At 40.6% G+C, this 27,739-nt stretch overlaps 1 pseudogene; it reads left to right on the forward strand.

Moving 5' to 3' along the window:
• Positions 1-27,191, forward strand: LOC107532912 (eukaryotic translation initiation factor 3 subunit M-like; annotated as a pseudogene).
• Positions 27,192-27,739: the final 548 nt, after the last annotated feature.

Consider the following 27,739-nt stretch of genomic DNA (forward strand, 5'->3'; position numbering starts at 1 on the left):
ATGAAGGTGGCCAGCAGGACATCATCAACAACAAAAGAGTTAACTGGGGCCTCACAGAAGGCAGGGCTGCTGAGGCTGGAGAGTACTGAGGCAGAGAACAGGTAAAAACTGAGCAAACATAAAAGAAAAATTAGACATTTTTAATTTTAAGAGAAGGAATTTGCTACTTGAGATGGTGACCACGGGCAAGCTACAGCTAGGTACCCTGGGAGCAAGGAATGACAATGCTTCTCTCTCCTTGAAATGGGGTGAGCTTGAATTTGCATACTTATCACAACTGCTCACCTTTTGAAATGTTTAAGCATCTATATTTCCTGCTTTCCACCTTACTTATGCTAATGTGGCATTTCATGATTATTACAATTATTTTTCTGAAAACAGGGCTTATAGCTTCTGACGCTCCATTTAGTTACTGCTTCTTTGTTAAATTATAAATAAACTATTTTGTTTAAAATATTCAGACTGTACCAACATATATTAAAATACATACAGCCGATGGGTATTTAAGTAATCTCAAAGTATATATGATCACACCTTTCTTTATAAGACATTTCCTAAGGAACATTATATTTGAGATTGAAAAATAAATTGATAAATGTAGGTTAAAAAGCAGCAAAAGAATAACAAAGTAGGTGGTGAACTTGAAGTTGAGTCACAGACCTTGAGGCCACCTTGGTTTTCTTAACTGTAATGACTGTTCCTTCGGCCATAAAGTGGAAGTATAACTGGTCTCCTCTGGTGTCACTCTTGTATAAGTACAATTGGTTTGCATGGACACTAATGACGAAAATGTCATTAATTTTGCCTCCATGTTATTATAAGACTTCATCAAAGTCTCCTCCAGTTATTTCTGGAAGTCCTTGGGTGTGTGTCAGATAAGATCAAAACCATGACTACGGCGATGGTACACTAAACAGTACCTTGCTCTGCTTCCCTGCTCCCTGCAGCCTCCCCACATTCACTGCTGCTGGGTCCGTGTCAAAGATTCTCCAACCTAATTTCAGAAACCGCTGCCTCTCAAACTGCCAGAGTATCAAGTCCCAGTATATCAGTCCCTGGAATTGAGTAGCCGGGCCTCAGGGCCTCAGGGCATGTTAAGGGGAATTGAGAATGTCACTCTGGACAATGCAGTGTGGTTTCCTGTCTCCCACTGAATGTAGTTCCAACAAGAAACCCCTTCACCTTCTGCCACAATCCCTTTCTCCACCGGGCTCAGACATGAGTCCTGGGGGCTGGCCCACCCAGTGGTGGCCACAAACCGCCTGCTGTCCTCTCTCTAATTTTGAAGTGTAAGGAATGCCACATTCTTTATTTCCCTTAACTATATTCTCTTCAAGCCCTACCATCGCCCACAGCTATCAAGAAATTTTATAAGATGTAGTATGGTCGGCCTTTTTCATGGTCACCTTCTCCCCCTAGGTGGCTTCCAGATCTGGGAGCTTCCACACTTGGGAGAGAAATGAGGGACAACCCTGGTTTTCAGTCTAGGTCATCGTAAATTAATGCCTTGTTCGGGTCCACAGAGTCATATGAAGAAGGCTGGCTGCTTCCCTGTAGCAGCTCCACTCTTTCTAAGCCAATCTCTACCTTGGGGAATTTTGTTGAGATTTCCAAGCCAATGTGGCTTTGTACCTAAATCTCTGAAGGCATCCACAGAGATAACTCGGACTTGGTTCTCAGCCACTTGGGGGGCTGCCACCCTTCAGTTCTACCAGACTTAGGGAGCCCCATAATCACCCTTTCTTCCTCTGTTGGTCTTCTCTTTCCTTTTCTCCTTCCTTTGGTAACAGCATTATAACCACCTCCTTTCTGTTTCGGATGATTCCAGGTCACCTACTTGAAGGGCACAGAGCAGAAGTCACAGAATTAGTCAGTTGGTTAAATGCAGATGTGTCTGTTTCATTCACAAAAGAGTTGATTGCATTTGAGTCAACATTAAAAATTAGAAAGTTTTACCTTTAGAATTCATTATTTGTGTCTTCCATTAATAAATCAAAAGAGCTGACAAGCTGGGCTCATATCCTGCATGTTAAGAGTGAGCAGTAACTGAGCAGCACTTTAGATTGGGCCACATACCCTCCAGTTTTCCAAAGTCTTCACCACTCCTACTGTTTTACATCCAGCTTTCTTTGCTCATTTATGATACTTAGTTGGACACTGTGGTTATCAGATTTTGCACTCCCTGGCCTGAACCTTACCATAAAGACCATATGGCAAAGTTGTCTTTAATGGTCTTTCGATACCTGGCAATTTTCACTCTGAAACAAGAAGATGTTTGGTGTTTCCCTGGGGCAAGAACACTCAGAAACCTGGAACAGGGCCTACAAGGGCCCATCCTCTGGAGGAGGGAATGGGAAATTACCTTTTCATTATTTGGCTGCTGAGCCCAAATACCATATTTTGCACACCAAATTACTAAACATGACTTTACCACATCTCCATTTCTCTTGCACCTCTCTAATAAACATTATTAGGTCTTCCTCTAATGCCAATACATTGTCCTCACACATACATCATTCCCTGTATGTGAACCAACTCATGTAAACATATGTCTGCCCCACCTAGCCCCTCAAAACCTCAACCTGTACCTGCGTCACCTGATCCCAGCAGTTGGTGCTTGGCTCCAGCAATAATAACAATAATGCCCAGGTCTCAGAGAGACTGTGAGAATCAGATGAAACCTTGTCTGCTAAAGGCTCTGTGGGTCCTGCCTAAACTCCCCGTTGCTTACCCCCATTTCAATTGCTACAGCCCATCTGTTCAGATTTTTCAGCATATAATAAATTGTCTAAAAACCAGATGGATAATTATGGCCGAAGAAGAGGAGAGGTGCTATTATGCGCCCCCTGGACGCATTTCCCAAACTCTGTCCTTGGAAACTGAGGAGGAAAGGGTACACATTTGCTGGCTGAGTCATTCCTTTGTGAATCTGAAAAGTTAAATTCAAGTTACAAGCCTGAGTTTCGAGGGCATTGCCTAGCAGAGCTCAAAGAGGTTTGCAACAAACTTCAATCTTTGCTGACTGACACCAACAAAGATACAACCCACCTCTTCGTGTTGTATAACCGATGAAAAAACAATTGGGAGTTGTCAGAGAAATTGCACTTGACTTGCTGTTAGAAATTAATCAACCCAACTGCATCTTTGAAAAAGAAAAGTGAAAAGGGGAGCCTGTATCTAACCAACCGCCTTTAAACTTCCCCCAAAAGATAGCAAATGAAATATAGGACTTTTCACCTTACTGAAAGTCCAATGATGTTAAACAATGATACATTTATACACATAGGTTCTATACCAACACTCTCTCTGTGGTTTTGTGTGAAGATATGTCCATTCACCTTTTCAAAGCTAATTTCCTCACCTGTACTCAATTCAACATTTCTTTCTCTTTCCTCTTGTATTCTCTCCCCCTCTCAGGTTCTCCACATAAACCAGCTAAAATGCTCTCCTAAATTATAAAGAAACACACACATAAGTGCACTTTGTTGATGCTGAGACAGATACTTCCACATCTATTGACATCATTCATCTTCCCACAAAGGCCAGTCCACTTGGAAAACCAGTTTCCTTACAACCTCCACCCCCTCAGATATCTTGGGGTAGAAGGAAATGCTCCGGGCAAAGGAAATTGCGTGAGGGTAGGCCCAGGGAAAAGACGGGATAGCCTCTTTGAAGATCTAAAACTTTGTGGCTGGAGTGTGTACTTCAGGGCAGAAGCTGCGAGAGAAAGGGGGAAATGTATGGGTATTGTTTGTCTAGCTAGCACCCAATCCCCCACTCTTGCCTTCCAAAAAGTATAGAGATTTTCATTTAAAAAACCATCCTTTCCCACCTTTTCCTTAACCCCTTAGACAAAAATGAGAAAAAAAGTTATCACATTTCTTTTCACAGCCACCCTGAAACCATCGAAGGAGTCAACCTGAGGATGAGACAGGTTTTCAGCGAGATCACAGAGAAATAGAACTGGATTCCTATCAGATCTCTGGATTTCACAGTAACATGAGTAGCTGAGCCCATATTAGTAGGTAAGCCTGAAGTTTCTGATACATGTAACTAAAAACATCTTAAATGAGAGAAGACATAATCGAGAACCGAATCATCAAGGGCCCTTGAAACATCTTAAGGGATTTGGACGCAAACGTAAACGGACTTAGAAGCTACTGAAAAATCTTACACAGACAGGTAGCACGATGGTTGATTTACTAAACTTTGACTTTCATGAGAAGGAAGAACGTGAAAAAAATGAATTTTGCAGTTTGGTTTAGCATTTGCTGTAAGGGCTCCTGAAAGGAATTCTAAAAGTGAATGCATAATAAGCTTTTCCAACAACTCTACCTCCTAAGCAGCATTTATAAACATTAGCATAAAGTTTATTGCCAAATCTTTCTCCTTATATGTCAAAAGTCTTTCTCTTACATGTCACCAATTCATAATCTAAAGAGCAATTTCCAGGAAGCCCTTACGGGAAATTCTCTTCACAAGCTGTGCCCACATTTTAGCAACAAGAGAGTGAAAGGAACTAAAATCAGCCTTGACCCTATTGTCTAAGTGATTTGATTATGAAAAAGAACTTTTGCTGTCATCCTTGACACATGTCTTCTCCCCGCTTCCCAACAGTCTTATTTACTCTAAACTCCTAAAACGTATTTTTAACTTATCCACGTAACTTGGTTTTCATTGTCGCCTCCTTAAGGAAAATTACTATCTGTAACTGAAAGGTAAGGTTGGTGGTGCTCCGGGCAACTAAATAGCCATCTCAGATGGGCAAATAAAGAAAAATTAAATTTATTAAAAGGGGGTGGGGATATCCAAAGAGAAGGGCTACACAGCACTGAGCCAAAGGGTACTGGGTCTGTCGTGGCAGCAAAAATATACTTGGGACAATGAAACAAGGCAGAGCATAGAAGCAGCGACAGGAGAGCCCAGGCTGGGCTGCTGGGGCTCACTGAGAAGTCACAGAGAGAGAAGGGGCCTTGGAGACAGGTTCAGGGGGTAAGCACGGGACCAGCTGCCTCTGCCCACTGCTCCCCTGGTTGCAAGTCTTGTGGGGTCGCCTCCAAGTGATGGAGGTGGTGCTGGCATTCACCTCCACTGGATCCTTTGTCCTGAGTATATTTATCTCTTTCTTGCAGGTGGGAATCTTAGGGGAGGTCTCAGGGGAGGGTCTCAATAGAATATTCACCAGCTTTCCAGGGGTGCTCTTTCAGGGTTGTGGTCTCCACTGATTGGTCGGAGCCAAGGCAGGGCGTCATTAGTCAATGTGCCTGGTCCTGAGGAAGCCATGGAGCCACTTGTCTGGTTTTGCTGCTTTTCTGGGCCTGGAGGTGAAATACAACTGAGGCCTAGGTGTTATCTTTAGGGAGGAAACACTCAGGGGGTCTAAACAGCATGACCAGCAATATGCTGGGAGGACAGGTAACCCTGGGGACAAGGTTCTTGTTTTCCCAGTTTGGCCCTTTGGTAGGCATCCTGCCCTGGTGAGCCTCATACCCTAGTTTCTGTACCTGTGTTTCTGTACCTGGAACATCTAACAGTAACCATGAGGACTCGAAAAAAGTGTCCTACCTGCTCTCATATCTACTCCTCCCCCTTGTCGGCAGCCAGTGTGAGCACTTTGGAACCATAAATCTGATCCTAGTTTTCTCCTACTTAAAACTCTCCAGTGACTTCCCAATGAGCTCAAGGTCAACATCTAAATCCTTAACATGACCCAGAGGATGCTGTTCCTTCCTAGACTTCAGCTTCATATCCCTGACATCATTTCCAGCACTCTCTCTAAGTGTTCATCATGCATACCCTCCAGAACTCTGTCCCACAGATACCACACTTATCTCTTCTAAGAACTGTATGTTAGTTTTCTCTGTCTGGATGCTGTTCTGTCCACTCAACACTTAGATAACAATTTTTCTGGATTCAGATCAAATGCAACTTTTCCAAGGGCAATTTCTCTAACCCTTTGGGCTATATTAAGCCCACATGTTACCTGCTTTCATAGTGCTAGATACTTCCCCTTCATGTCCTTTCATAGTAGCTGGTTAAATATTTGCTTGAGTGACTGTAAGTTAATATCTGTCTCCCTTGCTTGACTGTAAACTCAGTGAAGGCAGGGACAGTGATGGCTTGGTTCCTCATTTAATCCCTAAACCTAACACAGGGCCTGGCACATCGTAAGCGTTCAATGAGAATGGATCCACATGCAAATAAATCAGCAGGACCCTTTTAACCAAAATGCAGCCTTGCCCCTTGAGGGTGGTTTCTTTGCCTTCCGGAAGATCATGAACGGATGAAAAAATGCTCAGCTGAGCTCCACCACTCATCAGTGTGACTATAAAGCCAGTCACATACCTCTCTGAATCTTAATTTATTCATCTTTACTCAGGTTTCTCAGCTATAATCCTAGGTACCAGATTTTCTTTTTACTGCTTTGAATTGTAGAAGTCCTTTAGAAATGAATACATTTTGTCCGTCTTTTAATTACTTAAAGAAGAAATCACTCACTTTTATTTGCTACCGAGTTAATGGTGGAACATCATAAAACCTATTCAGCTGAAGCCGTTTGGTTCCTTTCCTTACATTTTGCTCTCCTTGGTAGTTTTCGTAAGTAAAAGACTAGCTTCAAATGCATGTATGTTGGAATAAGTCTGTGTCTGGGTTACCATGGCAATAACCCAAAATACAAGCAATGTGGAAATGTGGTCCAGCTTTTCAATTAGAGTAAGGAATGAGATCTAAGGAGAGGTATCTTCAAAATTAAAAACCTCACTCAAGTAAAATCAAATCTCCAGTGCTGTATTTTTCCCTCAGTCTACCTTTTTCACCCTTACGCCCGACAATCCAGAATTTCAGTAAAGAAAGAATCAGAAGCCACTCCAAATTACTTTTATCTATGAGGCATAAACCAACCATGCTCTGGGGGTGCTCCCTTCCTGCTCAGATTGGGTTGGGCCTCCTGGCGGGGGAGAGGCTCTTACCCGTGCTCCTCCCCCGTCTTCCCTATTCCAGGGACACGCTCTCAGCACCACGCACAGCTGCTCCCCTGGTGCTCAGAGCAAGACTGGGTGACACCTCCTTCCTCTCTCTTCTGTCCTCTAGTGCAAGCGGGGGGCCCGGGTCGGTGCACAGCGCAGAGCCCTGGGCTCCGCTGAGGTCTGATGATAGCCGAGAACAGCGTGTACCTGGTAAGTGAGAAGGGCTCGGTCCTCCAGCAGCACACGCGTGGCAGAGGCCTTCAGGACACGGTGAAGGGCAGACACCCCCGAGGTAGGCACAGGGTGCTGGTGCAGCCAAGTAGGAGTGAGAGGAGGCCCCGGGAGCTTTGTGGGATCCCTTTCCCTTCACATATTAGTAGTTGTGTTAATATCCAGAATAGGTCATTCAAAGGCAGGACACAGGAGGGAAGTTATCACTTTATTGGAATCTTGAAGCACAAGTAGGACTCCCCTAGAAAAGAAGGGGGGTGGCAGGGATGGCAGGGATAATACTCAAAAGATTTAGCAGCCAGCCCCTGGCCGGACAGCTCAGATGGTCAGAGCACTGTCCCCATACAGCAGAGTTTCGGGTTCCATCCCCAGTCAGGGCACATGCAGGACTCAGCCAGTGAATGCATTAGTAAGTGCAACAGCAAATCAATGTTTCTCTCTCACACACGCTCACTCTCTCTCCCTTCCTCTGTCTCTATAATCAATACATTTAAAAGTATATATTTCAAAAAAGAATTAGCAGCCATACAGCCCAGGCATTGACCAATTAAACCTTCACTGCAGAGCAGGATCTAGGAACCCCCGCCCCCATCCCTGCTGCGCCTGGTGTTTGATTTATTAGACTGAGGGTGGAGGAAGGGCAGCGACGAATCTTGTCGAAGAAGACAGGGGAGTGATAGTGCACACACCTGTATGAGGGCATTTTGTCACCTTAACCAGCATGGCCATGCTGAGTGTATTCACTAAATATCCATCCTGTAGGGAGAGCCTCAGGCAGAGAAAGCCATCTGAACACACAGGGCATTGAGAGACCATGGAGAGTCCCAAGGTGCCCCAAATTGAAACCCCACTGCACTGAGCCCAACGGAGATGATGCTGGGGAAACAGGCAGACAGGCCCATTATGAAGAATCCTTCTCTCCAGACGGTGCTGACTGAACTTTTTCAGTGTCATGGTAAGACATAGAAGATTTTTACACAGGGTGGTGACATGACTAGATTCACATTTGAGAAAGATCACTGTGACCTCAGCATGAGATATGACTGAAAGCAAGGAGGTGCAGTGAAGAAATGATTGAAGACATCTGTTTTCAGCATTATGGCAGACAAGATTCTCTGAAAGCTCTTCTTGCTCCAACACAAGTAGAAATTGAATAAATTACAGCATTTATATTATTAATATATTACTAGATCATGATGAACACATATTTGGCCCTATCCAAAATGTCTACAGAGACGTTGATTCATGCCAAAAGGTTATTTGGTTCTATCAAAAATGTTGATGAGCCCCGGCTGGTGTGGCTCAGTGGTTGGAGCATCAGCCTAAACACTGAAGGGTCTCCGGTTCAATTCCCGGTCAAGGGCACGTACCTGGGCACAGGTTCGATCCCCGCCTCTGGTCAGGGCATGTGCAGGAGGCAACCAATCGATGTATCTCTTTCCCATCGATGTTTCTCTCTTTCTCTCTCTCCCCTCCTCTCCCTCCCTCCTTTCTACTCTCTCTAAAAATCAATGGAAAAAAATTTCCTTGGGTGGGGATTAACAAAACAAACCAAAAATGTCGAGCATATTTGGTCCACGCCAAATAATCCTTGATATTCGATTGCGTGAAAAATATCCATGCTCAGAAAATGTCCCAGGTTCAAATAGCCCACAACACTTATTTATACTTTTGGTTTACAGAATTAATAGATAAAAATCTATTGTCATGTTTTATTGGTCTAATAATTATGCTGTGGTTGTATTGCCAATAGTAACCCTTCTTGCCTTGGTTGCCTAAGTGGCACATGGGTTCAGGTAGATGGGTCAGGGTTAGAATCTTGCAGAAAAGTGGGATTTAAATATCAAGGAGCCTTTGATGTGGGCCAAATGTCCCAGCGAGCATTTCCGACAGGACCAAATGTCCTAAGAGGCTGAATCACAAGATAATAAGAAAAAAAATTTTTTTTTTAATAAGTTGAAAGAGAGGAAAAACAGCAAGTTCAATGGAATCTGGAACAGGTTGCTCTCTGGAAGCAAAGGCTTGGTACCAGCTCTGGGATCTGAAGGCTAAATCCGGACGCGGCCCAGCTCCAGGAGCTGAACTTGAGAACTGCATCACGTGGGGAGGCAGACGCCGAAATCCCTCAGTACGGACAACATGCCTAGTTATCAATAATCTATCAATTTTTGGTAATAGATGTCGAGGCTATCTTATTTATAATTACATGTTTAGTATTGTTATATCTTCCTGTTGAGCTGAACCCTTTAAAATTATGTAGCAATTCTCTTTAATGTTTATCTCCTTGAAGTCTATTTTGTCTGATGCTAGCATAGCAACTGCATCTTTCCTTTGGCCTATTTGTCAGTCACGCACTGTTTTCTTCCTTTTGCTTCCAACTTTTCTGAGTCTTTATGATTCTGCAATTTCTTTTTATTTTTCCCAGTTTTATTAACATACAGCCCTGTCTAAGCCTAAGGTTAGAGAACAATGATTTGACTCATCCTGTGAAGTGAATGCCACAATAAGTCTAGTTAACATCCACTCTCTCATAGAAATACAAAAAATAAATAAAAAGGAGAAAAAAATTTTTTATCCTTGTAATGAGAACTCTTGGGATTTACTCTCTTAAAGACATTCACACGTGCTGCACCACAGTGTTAACTATAGTCGTCATGTGGTGCACTACACCCCTGGTGCTCATTTATCTTATAATGGAAAGTTTGTACCTTTGACCACCTGCCTCCAATTTCCTCTCGTTTCTTAAATGGAGCATAGCTACGTGTTTCTTAAACCAATCTGAGAATCTATTTAAAGTAGTGAGCTTAATATCTTCACAACTATTACATCTAATGGTATATTTGGTGGTTTCTCCTATCTTAGCATGTTCCGTTTTCTTTATCATTCATGATTCCCTCCCCTCTTTTCTTGGCTTTATTGGATTAATTAAAACATGCTTTTATTTGGTTTTATATCTCATTTATGTACTGATTTGGAAGTTATACAGTCTATTTCTATTACTTTAGTGGTTATCCTTCAAATGTCATCATGCATAATTAATGAAGCCTGAGGGGAATTAATATCTAACCCTCCCAAATAATACATGCACATTGGGACATAACATCGTAACCACCTTCCTTATGACTTACAGGGTACTGCTGACCAGTATTTTGTTTCTAATTTTGACTCTCTCGAATTATTATTATTACTACCATTATTGTTTTTCACACAATGTTCAAATTTACCTGAAAATTTAGTAATATTATGTCTTACTCTTCCTTTTTGTATTTCAGGCCATTTTCCTCATTCCTAAAATATATTTTTACAAATATTTCTTAGGTAGGGTTTCTGGTGATAAGTGTTCTCTGTTTTTATTTGGTTACTCCTTTAATTGGGTTCAACAGCACTGACAATCCAGTTAGGGACAGATAATAGGACACAAGCAGTCTAAGACCCGAAGAGGTAACACAGTTTTTAAAATTCTGACCTGTATGCCCATGAATTCAACGTGAGTTTAAACATGACAGCGACTAGGCAATTACCATGTGACACATAAATGCTGAGGGGTGAGACAGCTGCTTCACCCTGCACTGAGAGCCAAGAGAAGGGCAAGTAGAACATTTACAATTCTTGCTTCAAGGCACAGAAATACAGGGAGCGTTTACAATTACCTTAAAAAGCCTCTGATTTCTGACAGTTACAGGGCTGACATAATTTGAAAATTAGATAAAGAGTTGGATCTGAAGTTGCTTTACTTATAATGTAGGTGGAATTCGCTGCTTTGCCAGGTAGGACAGTTGTGAAAGGGTGGACCCCCATGATTTGCGTCAATTCAGATGAATCTGAATACCCTGAACCCCCTAAACCAATGGCTCCCCTCCCCTGTCAACAGAAACAATCCCTTCACCCCCGTGTGAATATTATGGTCTTGTCTTGCTTGAAACTTTTCAATGACCTCACCTGAAATAATCAGCTTGTCCGAAGATGTTGACTGTCCTTATGCTTAAAAACTGCCACGCTTTATTTTCCGCAGTCCTATATCCAGAGTTAGAGCAAGGGCAAAGAGCAAGTACAGAGAGAGTCCCTGCTAGAAGGGAAGACATACACAACAAGATAATTGTAAAATTTTGCTAATTTATATTCATAAAAACAGAAAAGTGTGTGTGGATAGATCCTGGGGTTATTAGACAAAGAAGGCAGAAATGTAACCTTACATTGGGCAGAGTTTATCAGTAGGGGCGTACTTAGCACAGATTCTGGGTTCATATGCTTGCTCAAGCAACTGAGAATAATGTTACAATACTTGATGAGCTTTTAATTTTTATTTTCTAGGCAACATATACAACACTTAGTAGTACTGTTTTAATCCATTTACCAAATAACCCATGAGCTCTCCTCAATGGTCAAAGAAAAATTGTGCTGGATGGAGTTAAACAGGCAAGGAAGATTTTATTCAAGGCTACTGCAAAAGGAGAGAGAAACTGCACTCAACTCTGCTGAAACAAAAGGAGGGAGGATTTTTAAAAGCTGGGGTGAGCCAGGGAAAAAGTACTAGAAGACATGAGGGAGAGGAGGTGTCACTATGACTACGCCATCTGTGTCTGCTACTTGCATGTGGAAGATTAGGCTCCTACTCTCCACAGAGACTGGGAGATAGGGGTGTTCTCTCCTTCAGTAATTACATTTCAAAGTGGCGGCTCCCAGATCCTTAACAAAGACATTCATAGAGTGTAAAGCTGGGAGGAGTTTGGGGCAAGATTCATATCCACAAAGGGGCAGGGAACAAATTTATAATTGCAAGTTTTCTAAAGTAAATGCTTTAGGAAAAGGGATGTCAAGTGCCTAAAGGCAGGAAGATATCAGTCTAAAATGTAGTCAAGCTGAAGAGAATGTCTTGGTCAGTGGACCCTGAGCAGGAGGAGCTCTCTTGCTGTGTCAGACTGTAGCAAGCAACCCCACCACTGCGAGCTCGGGGCCTGAAGACCTGATGGGGCTTGAAGTGTCTGCAGCAGATTCGAATGCTACAGGGAGCAAGTATCACTAAAAAGTCTCAGTACAGTTTCCTAAGATTTTTGTGGCAAACCTATGCCCTCACTGGCCAAGAACTCTTCTTTTGAAAACAGGTTCTGACTTGGTATCAGATTTTGATGGGGTCAGAGGCCCAAAAGTGAACATTCATCTTGGGCTCTTCCTCTTAAATTGGATGTCAACTGATCACAAAACCATAAAATCGAGCTTGCAAAGCAACAATGTCATCGTGGGACCAAGACTGGATAGGAGTGTTAGCTTTGTTTAATTAGAAGTTTTGGTGATATTTAACTTTAGTCGCAAATGATTTATTAGTGTTGGGCAATAATGGGATTCTAACCACAGTGAGTGATGTTCCTGTTAATAATAAATTAAATTGTTATGATCAGTGAATTGTGAAGAACAAATTAACTATAATAAAATGTACTTAATGTATTAGAATTGTCAAAGTCTGACAAATTAAAACAAATCTGAGACTCGATATTTTAAAATCATTTTTCTCTAATTTGAATGTTTATAACCAGTTCAAGTCTCCAAGACCTGCTAAAGTTTCATGAATGGCTTTCTTCAGAAATTCTGCCCTTGTATTATATTACCATTAGCAATTAAGTTTCTGAGAGTTTCAGGAGCTGTTCATTCTGAAGTTTGTGTGCTTTCAGATAAATGATAGAGTCAGCACAAACCTTTGTACTACCTGCTATTTATTCATTAATTCATGCCTGTCAATAAAGACTTTTTAAATGCCTCTAATCTCCAGGTACTATTTGTATATACTGAACAAACAGAGACCAAATAAGCATGGTCCTTGGCAATATGGAATCACAGACTACGGAAGATAGGCAGGCAAACCAATCGATCTTCCTTCTTTCTCATACAAGATGTCAGAGTAGTGGTTCTCAACCCAGCATTCCTTAAACTAGAAAAATATTCATGAAACAATATCAGAGAAGCACAATACAGCATACCACAGGTGTATATCTCACAACGTGTCCACCCATTCTCACAATAGACACTGACTGAGCATCTATGCTAGGCCAGTGGTAAGGAGTACAGACAGAAAAGGGCGCTGTAAGAAATGTCGGAAACTAACCTCACAGGGTGATCCGATCATAAATTTCTAACTGGTGGGTAGTCAAGCCCCAGGCATATAACTTCTTTAGAAAAAGTTTAATCTTTGCCTTAACACCCCCCAAAAATAACCTCCTTCAGGAGAGCACGTAAACTTGTTAACCTGTAATCCAGTGTCCACTTTGCTTTCTCCCACCTTCATATAATTTTCCTTACATTCCATCTTGAATTACAAATGCATAAAAGAAGCATTTTCCTCAGTCTGTTGAGATCGTGCTTCCAGGTATATCCTGTTTTGGCACAAATCAACTCTAATGAACTCTTATACAAATTTTTGATAGCTTTGGGCATTCTTATATTGACAGGAGAGAGAAACATGGTTCTTAATATTTAAGTAAGATTTGGGGAAGTTTTCCTCCCTTGATCCCACATTCTAGTTCAACTACCACTTCAATTCTTTGCTCCCTTTTATAGCAAAATTCTCCCCTCAAAATACCAATGACTGCATGCTGCTTTTTTTTTTCTCCCTAATTTTCTCCTGAACTCTCTCCAAACAAGCTTAACTGGGCATGTGCCAGTGGGTAGTCATGCCCCAGGCCTAGAACTTCTTTAGAAAAGGTTTATCTTCACCTTCCCTTAAGCAAGCCCTGACTACTGCTCTTGCGCATCTAGGTTAACATGCCTTTGAAATGCCAGAGTAATCCTCCTTCCCAGTCCCCTCCGGGGCAGAACCACTCTCCAGGGAGCACAAGCATCTAAACTGGCCTGTAATCCAATCGTAGAGGTTTCCCAGCCTAGCTTTCTCCTGTCTTCAGTAATTTTCCTTAATTCCACATGTATAAACAAAACTGCAGAACTGTCATTCCTGGGAGCATTTGAGATGCTTCTGGTCTTGTTTCCTGGTCTGTCTTCGAGCGCGGCCAACACAGACTCATAAAAATTCTCTACAGGGTCGGACGTTCTCACGTCTACACTGCATAGGTCATCCGATTCAGTCTTAGGACTATAAATACTGCCTATATGATTTCCAAATTTACATTTTCCCTGAATTCCAGACTTGTATTTCTAACTCCCTACCCACCATTTCCATTGGCAAGTCTAGCCTCTATGTCGAACGTATTGGCTCCAAAATTGAACTCCCCAGTCTTCTCAGCACCCCACCCACCCACCTACTCCACCATAACCAGCTCTTCCTGCAGGCTTACCCGTCTCTTTTAGCAGAAACTTTATTTTACATTTACTTAGTAAATAACCTGGAGTTGTTGTAAATTTTTTTTAATTTTCACCCGAGGATATATTTATTGATTTTTTAGAGAGAGAGAGAGAACCATCCATAGGTCAGTTGCCTCCCATATGCACCCCAAACGATGAACGAACCTGCAGTAAGTATGTGCACTGACAGGGAATCGAACCCACAACTTTTTGGTGAACCAAACAACTGAGTCTCCTGGCCAGGTTTAGGCTTTTTTTTTTTCTTACATTCCACATCCCTTCCAGACCGTGCTGGCTCTACCTATAAAATAAATCCAGAATCTTACTCTTCTCCATCCCTCCATTTCTACCACTGGCCTAAACCACCACCATCTTTCATCTAAAAATATTGCCAAAGCTATATATTGCCCTCACTTCTGCCCTTAACCCCTGTAGCCTGTTCTCTGAAGCCAACACGATGCTGTTAAAACGTAAATTTCTCCAAGCTGTTCCACTGTGCAAAACATGCCTGTAGTTTCCCATTTCATTCAGGTCTTACAATGGTTAACAAGGCCCAACATCTTCCCGTCTCTATCCGCTGCCCATCACTGTCCAGTTTTATCTCCTGTTTCTCTCCCTTTCTATCCCCTTGTTTCAATCACATGGCCTCCTTGCTTTTCCGGGAATGCCTTAACTGCGTTCCCATCTCAGGGAATTTACCTATGTTGTTCCTTCTAAATAGAAAACTTATTCCTAAGACAGGAATGTTGACCTTATGAGTGAGACCCGCCCTTGCCACACTACATAAAATAACAATTTTTCACTTTCAACCCACAGTCTCTATTCTGCCTACCTGATTTTATTTCTCTCTATGACACTATGTGGCTCCTCATATATTTGCTTATTTTTTTAATTGTCTGACTCCCTCCTTAGAATGTCAGCATCTTCTATGAAAGTATTTTATCTGTTTTGTTCCTGGCTTTACCCTAAAACAACGAACGCTGGCACAGAATTAGGTGCTCAGTTAGTATTAATTGAATGAATGAACAACTTGAAAGTGAAACTTACAGCTGTAGAGGAAAAGATGGATACAATTTACATGGTAATGGAATATATTATTTCTCCATGTAAGCACAGGTAAGAGCAATTTGAAAAATATAAACAATATACAAATGGGAGAAGAGGGATGAGCCTCAGAGAGGGGTGATAGTCAAGGAAAAGGCAAGTCATGAGCAGAGTATCTTTCTAATACCTCTTTATAATTTTTTGATGGTGAAAATACAAGAGTTTGTGTTTTATGTCTCATGAAAATATTCTCTGATGGAAATGGAAGCGCCACTCCCAAAGTCACACCTATAAGGCCCATGGTTCCTGCAGCACATCAGAGCCCGACCATTAGCAGGTCTCTCCTCCAAGAAGCACCCAGTAGAACACACCCAGGTGCAGGCTCATGGTTCTCTGCAGACCAAGTCAGCCCCAACTCTGGGTAAGTCAGAGTGAATCTGTTACTCCTCTGTCACGTAACCGTGCAACACTGGCTTTCTGCTTCCAGAGACACGGGAGAGGTGTCTTCAGGAGATGGGAATGGTGATGTTTCTTTTCCTGGTACACACTTATTTTCCATGTTTAAAGAGAGAGAGAGAACAGGGATCCCTGCTCATAGCTGTATTAACTAAGTTTTTTAGTTTCTGTATATGATATTTCCACAACTAAGGCCTTGTTGGTTAGAGTAGGGCAGCCCCTTCCTGGGTTACCAGATTTTAGAGAGGCCAAAATGACTTCCTGGAGCATGCCTTTCATATGCAAACTAATCAAGCCAAAACGGACCCCCTTCCTCACCTCCTCATGGGCTCTTAAACGTGGGATACTCTTCCCCAGCCCTGCTCCCCTCAAGGTTGGGCTCTGACAACTAAAGGCAGCCTCTATACCACTCCACTGTCCCTCACCTCTAAAATTATTTTCAAGCAAGCCAATCCTAAACCTGCTCGGCCTGCTTACTGGGTTTAGCCCATTCTTTCTCTGGAAAACCAGAATGAAGGCTTCTCCGAAGTCCCCTCTGTTGCCTGTGGCCAACATCAGTGTGCTCTAGTGTGGCCCTGGGTGGTGTAGCATGTCCCCCTGCTCTTGGAAACTGAGTAATAAAGTGTCTTTCCAATGGCATTCATTTCCTGATTAGAGGGCCTCATCATATCTGAATAAAAACAAAATTCCAGGTACATTTTAAGAGTAATAATTTACTCTCCTTATGCTTGAAAACTAAACTTTGTGCTCAGACATACAGTTATCATTTGAATACAAATGTCTAAAGAAAGTGAAATTATTTTCTCCTAGTATTGGGTCGGCTATAGAAATGTGATCATAGACTCTCATTAACGATGAAGCAGTGCTTCAAGCCGACATCATTTCGAAGCCTGACAATTCCCCTTTGAGTTTGCCTCACTGAGAAGCTAGAATATTTTATGCATGAATCTGCTCCACAGTTATGCTAGTGTCTCTTTACACAGCGAGCTCTCTGTCGCTTCTTTCTCCGCTTAGTCTTTGCTCCTCCTGTCTCTGGCAGATCCATCTCTATTTAGCTCCACTTCCCTCATCTCAGCCACCACCCGAACCCAGCACCAGGGTGCCCTCTAGGGTCGGCCTGCGGCTATTCTGGTGAGGCGGGAGCGGGCCTGATGGTGCACCTGCTGAGGCACACCTGACGCGAAAGCGCACAGTAGGCTTTCTATGGAAACTGGAGATAGTCAGAAATGACCCAAATTATTCCAGAAACCCCTAAATGAACAAACCACACAGCTTCGGTACTGAGTCTGCCCGACAAAGCTCTCAGGAGTCAGTAAAACTGGAAAGACACCTCCCATCCTAAATTGCCATTTTTGTATGTAAATGGAGCATGGGTGGGTGGTTTAGAGAGTGAGAGTTCCCGTCTCACATGAATCCAAACGCAATCTCTCTCTCTCCCTTTTAGCAAAAGCCTAAAGAGCATTTGAGATCTTGCTTCCCGGTCCTGTCATCTGTTTGGCTCAAATAAACGGAAATAAAAATAAATAAATAAAAAACCAAAAACCTAGGCACGTGTCTTTACAATGTAGAGTGCTGAGTTTCAGCACTCATTGGTTTTGTAAGATATGTTCATATTGAAAGGTTACTCTCACTAACGACTTCCTCTTAAGATGATAACAAAATGCCAAGATCCTTTTACATCAGCCATGCAGCATGACAACTGCCCTTTTCGATGCAAGGTTGCCAAGTCCCCAGAGGAAGCCCATCACCTGTCAGGCTGTGCTTATGAGAGGCTGTTATTTCGGAGGCCTCCGGAGCTTCAGCCCTCAGTTGCTCTCGTTTTGATTGATCATTGACAATCTGCTTAGAGGCTGCCGAACTCCTAGAAGGAAAGAAGTTGACAGGACAGTGTGGCAGGGCGGGGTGACTTCTCCGTTGCTTCACCATCATCTGAATCATTTGAAAGAAGGGGCTTAGAAAAATATCTGAAACTATATAAATGAGTTCTACTCTGGCCTCTAGGAAACAGATTTGAGTAAGTCTATTTTCTATTTTGGTTGAGTAGCTTTAACTGAGCTGATATGAATAAAATTTGACAGTACTGACCAGTCTGTTGGGACTAAGTTGACAGATGGTTTGAAAATTAAAACACAAATTCATAAAAAGTACTTAAAACACAGCCAGGAGCTTAGTAAGTGCTCAATTAACATCAGTTATAAATATGCTTGCTCGCTGCTATGGATTGCAGCTATGCATCCGGATTTCTCAAGACCCTTTGCAAACATTACTGAGATTCTTAGGTTATTTTAAATATACTGGATTCTGAGACGTCTGAAATGACAGAATCAGTTGGCCACTGTTTCCTGAGTAGCCTCCATATACAAACCAGAATACTCTGACATAGCAGAAAATATATCCAATAAAAATACAGCCTCTATCGTCAAAACACACACAAGTCAATTGCCGGAAAAAACTTTCCAGTCCCCCCAAGTCTTATGTCTGTAATCAGCCCAGTGAGAGGAAGGTGTGGAAACTTGAAATGCCATTGGCTGCCTGCAGAAACTTCTAGTCTCTGTTGGGATTTAGACACGTATACACACACACACACACACACACACTATGGTTTTCCTCACAAACTGGAATATTTCTTTTCATCATGAGATTTAAAAGCTCATAGCCTTTTGAAATTATAGCTACTTGGATTCAAATTCTATTTCTGCTCTTTCTTGTATTATGTACAAAAAATGCCTAACTTCCTCCAAGGAGTGTATTATGGGAATTCACGCTCTACTTACAAAGATCAGGCCAATAGGAAAACCCCTGGGACAGATTATATTTTAAAAGCCCAGCATAAGATGATGCACAGACCAGGTGCATAATAACTATCATATTTCCCTGGCTTCTTCCTGTTTCTTAAGGAGTTTGTTGTCTTTCTCTTTTAATTTTTAAAATATTTGTCAGTGGGCTTCAGGTAAAATTCAAAGCTGAATCATAGTAATTATATTAACTTTGCCATGAGCTATACTTCTCCATGCCTCTTTACCAGGAATTTTTTAACTGGGACCCATGAATGGACTTGTATAAGTTCCTAAAACCCCTAGATGGTTTTATTTGGGGGGGAGATGTGTTTATGCACATTATTCTGAAGAGAGGGTCTATAGCTGTCATCATCAAAGGTACTAATGTCCCAAAGAAGTTTAGGAAATGGATGTTCAATGTAATTGCTGCTTTCCTATTCCTAGTATCATTTTGTATAGTTAGTTCCAATTTTTTTTTCACATCAGTTTTAGAATTTAGTGAGAGCATGTATTAATAATTCAATAAGTTATTAATTAAATGTATAAATGTCACCTTCATTCTCGTTCCATCAACTACCCCTCTCTACTTACAAAGATCAGGCCAATATGAAAAGCCCCTGGGATGGTTTTCCATTACTTCTGCTTCTGCCACATTAAGTTCATACTTGGACATGGTTCCAGCTAACAAATGTCTTATACTTTTTTCCAAGCTATGACATTGTAAACAGAAGTAGAATGAATTCATCCTGGTGTCCCCTATCACAAGGCCTAGCTCAGAAAAACATATATCTGTTTATTTGAATCTAATTGTTTTATTATTAAAATCATAACCCATCCCAAACATATATAGCAAAATAAAATTATTTTAAAGCAATAGTGGCATCTAAACTGCTCCACAATGTTTTTTAATAGATATTAAAATATTATGCTGATCATGGCTAGACATTGTTGTAGGCATTAGAGAAACCACAGTGAAGAAAACAAGATCTTTCCCTCACTGAGCTCACATGCTAGTGAAAGAGTCAACCTGTGAGCAAATAAATAAATGCTAAGTCATGCCCAACGGTGATAAGGGCCAACGTAAAAAGAAAAGCAGGAGAGGGTGCTGGGCTGTGTGTGTCTGATGTACGGAGTGATGCTCATGGGGGCCTCTCTGAGAAGGCAACCTTTGAGCCAAGATCTGAATAAAGGGTGGGAGGAAACTAGTGAGACCTCTGCAGGAAGAATTTTCTAGACAAAAGGGACAGCAAGTGCAAAGACCTTGAGGCAGAGCATTCCTGGGTGGGTTCCAGGAAATGTGAGGTGGTCAATGTGGCCAAAGCCAAGTGCGAGAGGAGTAGGAGAGCTGAGATCAGAGATGGAACGTGGTAAAATGAGCAGATGGCTCACCTGTCAACACCGTGGGCTTTCCACCTGAAGGAGATGGGACGTCCCCGGAGGACGTGAGCATAAGGGTGACTCTATCTGACCTGGGCTTTGTAGGAGTTCATAAAAAGTCCAGTATTATTTTTATTGAATATTTTTATACTCTACCTACTTTTATGAAGCATTTGATATAATTTATAATAAATAATAAAAAGGAGTTCTCCCATTTTTTAGGGAGTAAATTGTAGTACTGCCTGGAGATGAAAGGATGATTTGTTGTTCATTACCGCTTCCTGACTTTTGATTTTTTATAATTTTTTTTGTAATATATCTTTATTGATTTCTGAGAGAGGAAAGGAGAGGGAGAGGGAGAGATAGAAACATCAATGATGAGAGAGTCATTGATGGAGCCTGCAACCCAGGCATGTGCCCTGACCCGGAATCGAACCCAGATCGCCTGGACCCTAGCTCGACTCTCAACTGCTGAGCCACGCCCAGCCGGACGACTTTTGATTTTTTAAAGTTGTGGCTGTTAAATAATTGGCAGTCAGTAAATACTCGTATATTTACCAAGCTCTTAAAAGTGTGGATTTTTAAAAACAAATAAGATTAGTTGACTTTTAAATTTAGTGACTTTTTCCCCCCCTTTGTTATCTTACACTTGAAAATATTTCAAACATTTGCCCCTCAACTGAATTCAAGAGACTGTGTCATTTCATTTCCGATCTGGGTTTTTCCAACCACTGTAACAGTGCCAAGATTTTATAATAAACCACAAAATAAGCTGGATAATAGAGGTAGTACAAACCAAGATGTATACTGCTGAGAAATTAAATCAGGGATCATGGAAAGAAAAACAATGACAAAGTCAAGCATTTGCACCAATTTGTTTTTAAAAACCTTACCTGCAGGGCCAGGCCTCTGGTTCCCCTTGGGCCACAGTCCTTCCAGCCCTGGAAGCTGCTGCAGGGCACCTTGTGGGCTGCTGAGGCACCTCAAGCTCTGTCTGCAGGAATGAAATGGTGACCAGTAATAGACTGATGACAAGTAAGCTACAAATAATAACCTGGGAGCCCACTAAAAACTAGTCCATTCAGTTGAATGTGATTTGCTTTCAAGGCAATTGTTTTTAACTATTGAAGCAGAGCATTTAGAGTCACTTATTTACAGTTCTTGCTGTGTCTCTTGAGCCTCTGTGTGGATAGAAAGCCAGCAAAAGATGATTATTTAAGACTTTTTAAAAACCACTTTATGGCAAAGTGCTTTAGGTCACTCAGTGTAAAAAATCAAGCAAAAACAAGGGGCCCATTTGATTTGGAATCTGCAGGATGTCACTTAGAGCCTCAGGGGGCATGTAGAGCACCATAAAACAAAACTGTGGACATAGTTGTGAGATTTATGTCATGGTATTTATGATCCTCTGTCTCAGAGAGAGATCAGAGCAAAAGAAACCTCCATGTCGTATTTAATAAGATCTATTGCCAAAGATGTACTGACCAATGGCAGGCATTTCCCCTCTTTTGAAAGGTCAAAATATGTTAAGACTTTGAATAAAGATGCCTTAAAGTCACTTAGAATACTGATGGATGGATGCGTATGTCCCTTCTCCCAGTCAGATGACTCCAGAGATGTGTCAAAGTAAGAAACATCCAAAACTGTGAAGAATTTTTGTGAGTGGACAATTGCCCGGAAGCAAAATCCCAACAGACTGAGATAATGCTCCTGAGAACGGCAGTTTTGCATTTTGTTTTATACATTACAATCCAAAGAGGAGACAAATGTGGGTTACATGAAATCCAGTGGTGATAGGTAAGGGAGGTGGGAGAAAGCAAAACAGGGAAACCTCTGGGATTGGATGGAAACTAAAATGATAGACACATACGTCTACTTAGGTGGGTGCAGGACAGTTAACAGTCAACAATTAACTCAACAACAACGAGGGGATTTGTGGTCTCCGCAGAGCCGTGCCTGTGCTTTGAAGGATCCAGAGAAGGAAAATCACTTTGACGTTCCAAAGATATATTATCATAGATGCAAAAAGACAATAGACAGGTTCAGTTGAGGTAAAGACTGACCTTTGTCAGGGAAGACACTGGCCTTAGACATGACTACCCACCGTGACTGGCTTTTAGTTAGGAAGTTTTCATTTCAGACCATCCTGCCTGGCTACTTTAGGTCTCTGAGTTTGCAAGGCCGCTGTGAAGGCTTTCCCAGAGCTTGTCAGGTTTAGTATGTGGCCTCTTTTCATCCACAGATAGGAGAGTATTTTTCTAGTCTACACGCCTGTATTTTTAGGATTGAACCTTGAAAGCGGAACAAGACAACATGTTGTAGAAGAAATTTCTGAGAGTACATTGGGATGTGTTTCTGCAAGCCTAGAGCAATAAACCAGTGAGTGGTTTTAACTATTCCTGGCTGACTGCACTTAGCATTAAAGGCTGCATCCAGGATCAGCCTTGGGCAACTACTTAGGGTGCTAGAAGAATTCAGTCAGAGGTATCAGAGAAAGCCAGGCATCCTTAATCTTTTCCACAAGCATATGCCATCCTCACCACCTTACCTTTTGTTGAACAAATAAAAAGTCCTCCACAAAACTGAAAATAAGCAACTACTGGTAATACCATTAAAATCACAACTGGAAAAAAACCTCAAAGGACTCTGAAAGTTCATCAGTTTAAAAACCAAACTAGCAAAACCTAAAAGCCCATAGAGCATGTTGCATATTAGGGAATGAGCTTGCAGTGTTTCCAAACATGCTTCCTAGGGGATGGTCCCAGGAGGTCATCTCTAGTCTAAAAGCTCAAGAGCAGAGTGTGCAGTCTCTGCCAAAGACTCGAACATAACTCAGGCATGCAGAATTTATTCTCATTTACATGTATATTTTCATGAAAAAATGTTCTCAAAACTCATCATAAAGAATAAAAGTAAAAATAGTTCAATAGAAAAATTAAGAAATGAAAGGGGAATTTATTCACACATTTAAAAATGCAGCAAATACTTTAGCTACATACATCAGAGAAGAGGAAAACTGCTGGTACAGTTAGACAGCTCCATGGAAGAGTAGGGAAAGCCCAGAAACAGACCCAAGTCTGCGTAAATACCTGGTGTGTCATTCAAATCAAGGGATAAAGGCCCAATTAGTGGTACTGATACAGTGAAGTCTCCATGTTGGAGAGAAGTTAGGTTCTTATACTTACTTCTGCCACGCTAAGTTCCATATGGTCAAAGACACGTGCACACAAAGAAGGGAAGGCAGGGACCAGAGGGAAAGGGAAGTATTCCTAAGCTAAGCACCAAATACAGAAGCCGTAAACATAATGCATTTGACTACATAACTACATTAAACTTCTTTGTTTCTCAAACAAATTAAGACAAACAAAAAATAATAAGGTAAGTGACAGAGTAAAAAAATTTTGCAGCACATGCATAGATAAAGAGTTAGTCTCTAATATGGAAAGAGGTCTTACAGATTTGTGAACAAAGCCTAAATACTCCACTAGAAAACTATGTAAAAGATATTCATTTATTCATTCAACAATGATTTGTTAAGCATCTAGATCTACTATATGCCAGCTGTTAGCCAAATTTGATAGCACCGAAGACAATACAAGCACAGATTTAAAATAAGCCCATAATATGTCAGGGAAGTTTTATGGGAAATGAACACATATATAGCCTGGCACTGGTATGAAGTGAGATCTGTTTTGTACACGGCAGTCAGGGAAGGCCTCTCATACCCCAATAATTAACAAAGAATGACATCAAATAGTTTCTAAACACATTACTGGTATTCACAGAAGTGCAAGAGAAAACATTACAGTATCATTCCCTTCGAGATCAAATTAATAATCACTGAAAAGAATTATAAAATCCAATATTGGTGAGGGTGTAAGAAAGTGAGCACTTTTATATGGAAGGTAAATTAAATTTCACACATTCAAAATTTTCTGTAAGAAAAACAGAGGCAAATATGATATAAATGTGTCACTTTAAAATTCTAAACAGATAAAAAATAATGTAAAGTTTGACTAGAAAGGAAAAAAACAAAAATATTTGTAACCCTAAAACCCTTTTTAAAAATGTTCTATATTCTATTCCTGTCTTTTAAAATAGTTATTATTATGGAGCACATGAAGTTTTATAGATTATTTTTCTGAACCAGCATTTATGTTACACATTTTTCTATGTAGCATTATATCTATTATTTTATTGGCTTAGTAAGATGCCAGTGGCCCAGCCGGGCATGACTCAGTGGTTGAGCTTTGACCTAGGATCCAGGAGATTGCTGTTCGATTCCCGGTCAGGGCACATGCCCAGGTTTCGGGCTCGATCCCCAGTCGATTGCAGGAGACAGCTGATCAATGACTCTCTCATCATTGATGTTTCTCTCTCTCTCTCCCTCTCCCTTTCTCTCTCTCTCTCAAATCAATAGAAACATATTTAAAAAATAATAAGATGCCAGTGAATGGAGATACAGTTTCTGCCTGTTGAATTTCTGTATCTGTGGTAAACTGCTAGTAGCAAAGCTGACAGTTCTACTCTTAATATAAGCTCTTCACCAGCCACATTCCATATATAAAAATCAACAATGACCTAGTAAGTGTTAACAATAATTTGGCTGAAACAATATATATCGTTTTCCCACCATTGTTTATAGTCATGTAAAATTCTGTTCCGTATTTATAAAATTACTCTAAATTTAAAAAATAAAATTTAGAACCATCTTTTGGATGTCTCGCCTAACAAAGACAAAATTTACATACCACTGGGGAAGTATATCTTTTCCTGTCATGTCATGATTTCAAAAAATGACTGAAATAAGCAGAATATAACAGTGAAACATTTTTTGTTGTTAATTACTGTTGGAAGATTCATAGAAAACCCTGCTAAAGACTTGAACAAATGAGTCTTAAAACATTTACACAGTGTAGGAGGTTTGCTGTAGAGTAGGCTGAAAGCTAAAAATAATAGCTCAGTTTTTGCTATTTGCTAGATTCTGTTTTAAGAATGCAGTAGCTTTTTCTGAGCTATTCAAGGAAAGATATACTGAAGAAGATATATTATTAAAATAAAAAATACATTATAGAAACACTGTATAAATGTAATCACTGGTGATACAACCAACTTAAGCAAATTTTATTTTAATAATAGTTGTGGATAGAATTGTAGGTGTGATACAATATTTGAAATTAATTTATTGTATCAGTCTATCTTTTCAGCACACAAGTTGAAATCATACATTCATAAACTGCTATAGGAGTTACTAATGTTACAGTGGTTAATTTTGTGGTTTTCAAAAGGTCTTCAAATTATAGTAGAATATATACAATGATAAATACATAAGAAACAATCTTAAAAATATTTTATAACATAGAGATTTATATATATATGTATGTATATGTATGTATATGTGTATTGTGTCAAGTACTTAAGAGATTTGTCAAGCAACAGAGCACATCAGCTCCCTTTTCTAGTCCCAGGAGTTTGCCAATGGGGCATCCACCCGCCCCGCCTTCTCCATGACGTCATTGACTTCAATGAGGAAGATCAGGCTGCTGAGCTTGGAGCTTATCTGAAATCTAAAAGAGCTGGTCTTGTTTTCTTTTTCTCTTTTCTTTCTTTCTTTCTTTCTTTCTTTCTTTCTTTCTTTCTTTCTTTCTTTCTTTCTTTCTTTCTTTCTTTCTTTCTTTCTTTCTTTCTTTCTTTTCCTTCCTTCCTTCCTTCCTTCCTTCCTTCCTTCCTTCCTTCCTTCCTTCCTTCCTTCCTTCCCTCCCTCCCTCCCTCCCTCCCTCCCTCCCTCCCTCCCTCCCTCCCTCCCTCCCTCCCTCCCTCCTTTCTTTCTTTCTTTCTTTCTTTCTTTCTTTCTTTCTTTCTTTCTTTCTTTCTTTCTTTCTTTCTTTCTTTCTTTCTTTCTTTCTTCCTTCCTTCCTTCCTTCCTTCCTTCCTTCCTTCCTTCCTTCCTTCCTTCCTTCCTTCCTTCCTTCTTTCTTTCTTTCTTTCTTTCTTTCTTTCTTTCTTTCTTTCTTTCTTTCTTTCTTTCTTTCTTTCTTTCTTCTCAATTGATTTTGAGAGAGAAAGCTGGAATTTCAGATGAGAGCTCAGCAGGTGGACTCCCTGTAGTTTCAGCTCAGCTTGTTGAAGCCTGTGATGTCCGTCTGAAGAAAGGTGTTGAAAGTGTGGTGAACAGCATGGGATTCCTTCTGTTGCTCCTGGAACTAGATAAGCAAGAAGCCCTGATTGACAGCCTCTGTGCAAAGCTGGTCGGATTTGGGGAAGGTGAACGCCCATCTCTGAGACTGCAGTTACTAAGCAACCTTTCCCGTGGGATGGACAAGAATACTCCTGTAAGATACACCGTATATTGCAGCCTCATTAGCCTGGTAGCATCTTATGGGGCCATCCAATATATTACAACTGAGATGGGCCAAGTTAGAAAGTGGATTTTTTACTGGAACATCATCACTGGAAAAACACACCCTTTTAAGACTACTTTATGAGGCACTCATGGATTGTAAGAAAAGTTATTCTGCTTCAAAAGTCATGGTTAAATAGCTAGGAAGTTACATGGAAAACAATGCTTCCCAGGCTCGAGCTGATGCCCATGGATATATTGTATGAGCATTGAAAGATCCAAATGCATTTCTTTTTGACCACCTTCTTACTTTAAAACCAGTCAAGTTTTTGGAAGACAAGCTTATTCGTGACCTTTTCAACATTTTTATAAGTGCTGCATCGGCAGCCTGTGTCAAATTTTATCAGAACGATAAAGACTTCATAGGTTCACCTGGACTATCACATGAACAGAATGTGGCAAATAAATTTTTTTTTATATACAACAGGAACTCCAGATTGGAGTTGATGATGTTGAAGGGCTTGTTGTTGATTCAGTGACAACAAAAGCGATCTACTGAAAAATTGGTCAGACCCAGAGAAAAGTAATCAGTCATAGCACACGTCGACGTTTGGAAAACAGAAATGGCAACACCTGTCTGACACACTTAATGCCTGGAAACAAAACTTGAACAAAGTGAAAAACAGCCTTTTGAGTCTATCTTATACCTGACTTTATGCTACAAATTTTGTTCTTTTGGGGGAAAATATCTAAATCATAGTAAAGAATTATAAGTTGAAATTTGGGGGGGAAAAGAGAAAGATTTGTCAAGCAAGCATAAAGGTGCATTGCTTATTTTTCTTTTATAAAAAGACACAAGTTTAATTTTTTTGAGATTCTTGGAATGAAAGTTGAAGTATATAAAATGCTACCTAACAAATATTTTTAGAAAAACAAACACTAAATATTTACTTCAAGATGATACTTTACCAATAAATAAAAAGGTAGCTGCTATTCAAAAGCAATTGCACAAAGAAGAGAACCTTTTTAAAAGGATTTTTGGAAATGTTTCCATCATTAAGTGATTTTAATGCCTAAAACAATGTGTTACCTATAAAACCTCTCTTATTTATATTTCTCGAAACACTTAGAAACAGAATTTTCTAATCTGCTTAAAAATCAGTATAAACCATCCCTCTTAAATAAAGAGTTTCAGTGGGTTTAATACACTTATCACAGATGTAATTATTTAATGAATCCTAATTTTTTATAATGTCAAC

Source organism: Miniopterus natalensis, chromosome 11 (genome assembly GCF_054644295.1).
Source record: "Miniopterus natalensis isolate mMinNat1 chromosome 11, mMinNat1.hap1, whole genome shotgun sequence".
Classification (NCBI taxonomy): domain Eukaryota; kingdom Metazoa; phylum Chordata; class Mammalia; order Chiroptera; family Miniopteridae; genus Miniopterus; species Miniopterus natalensis.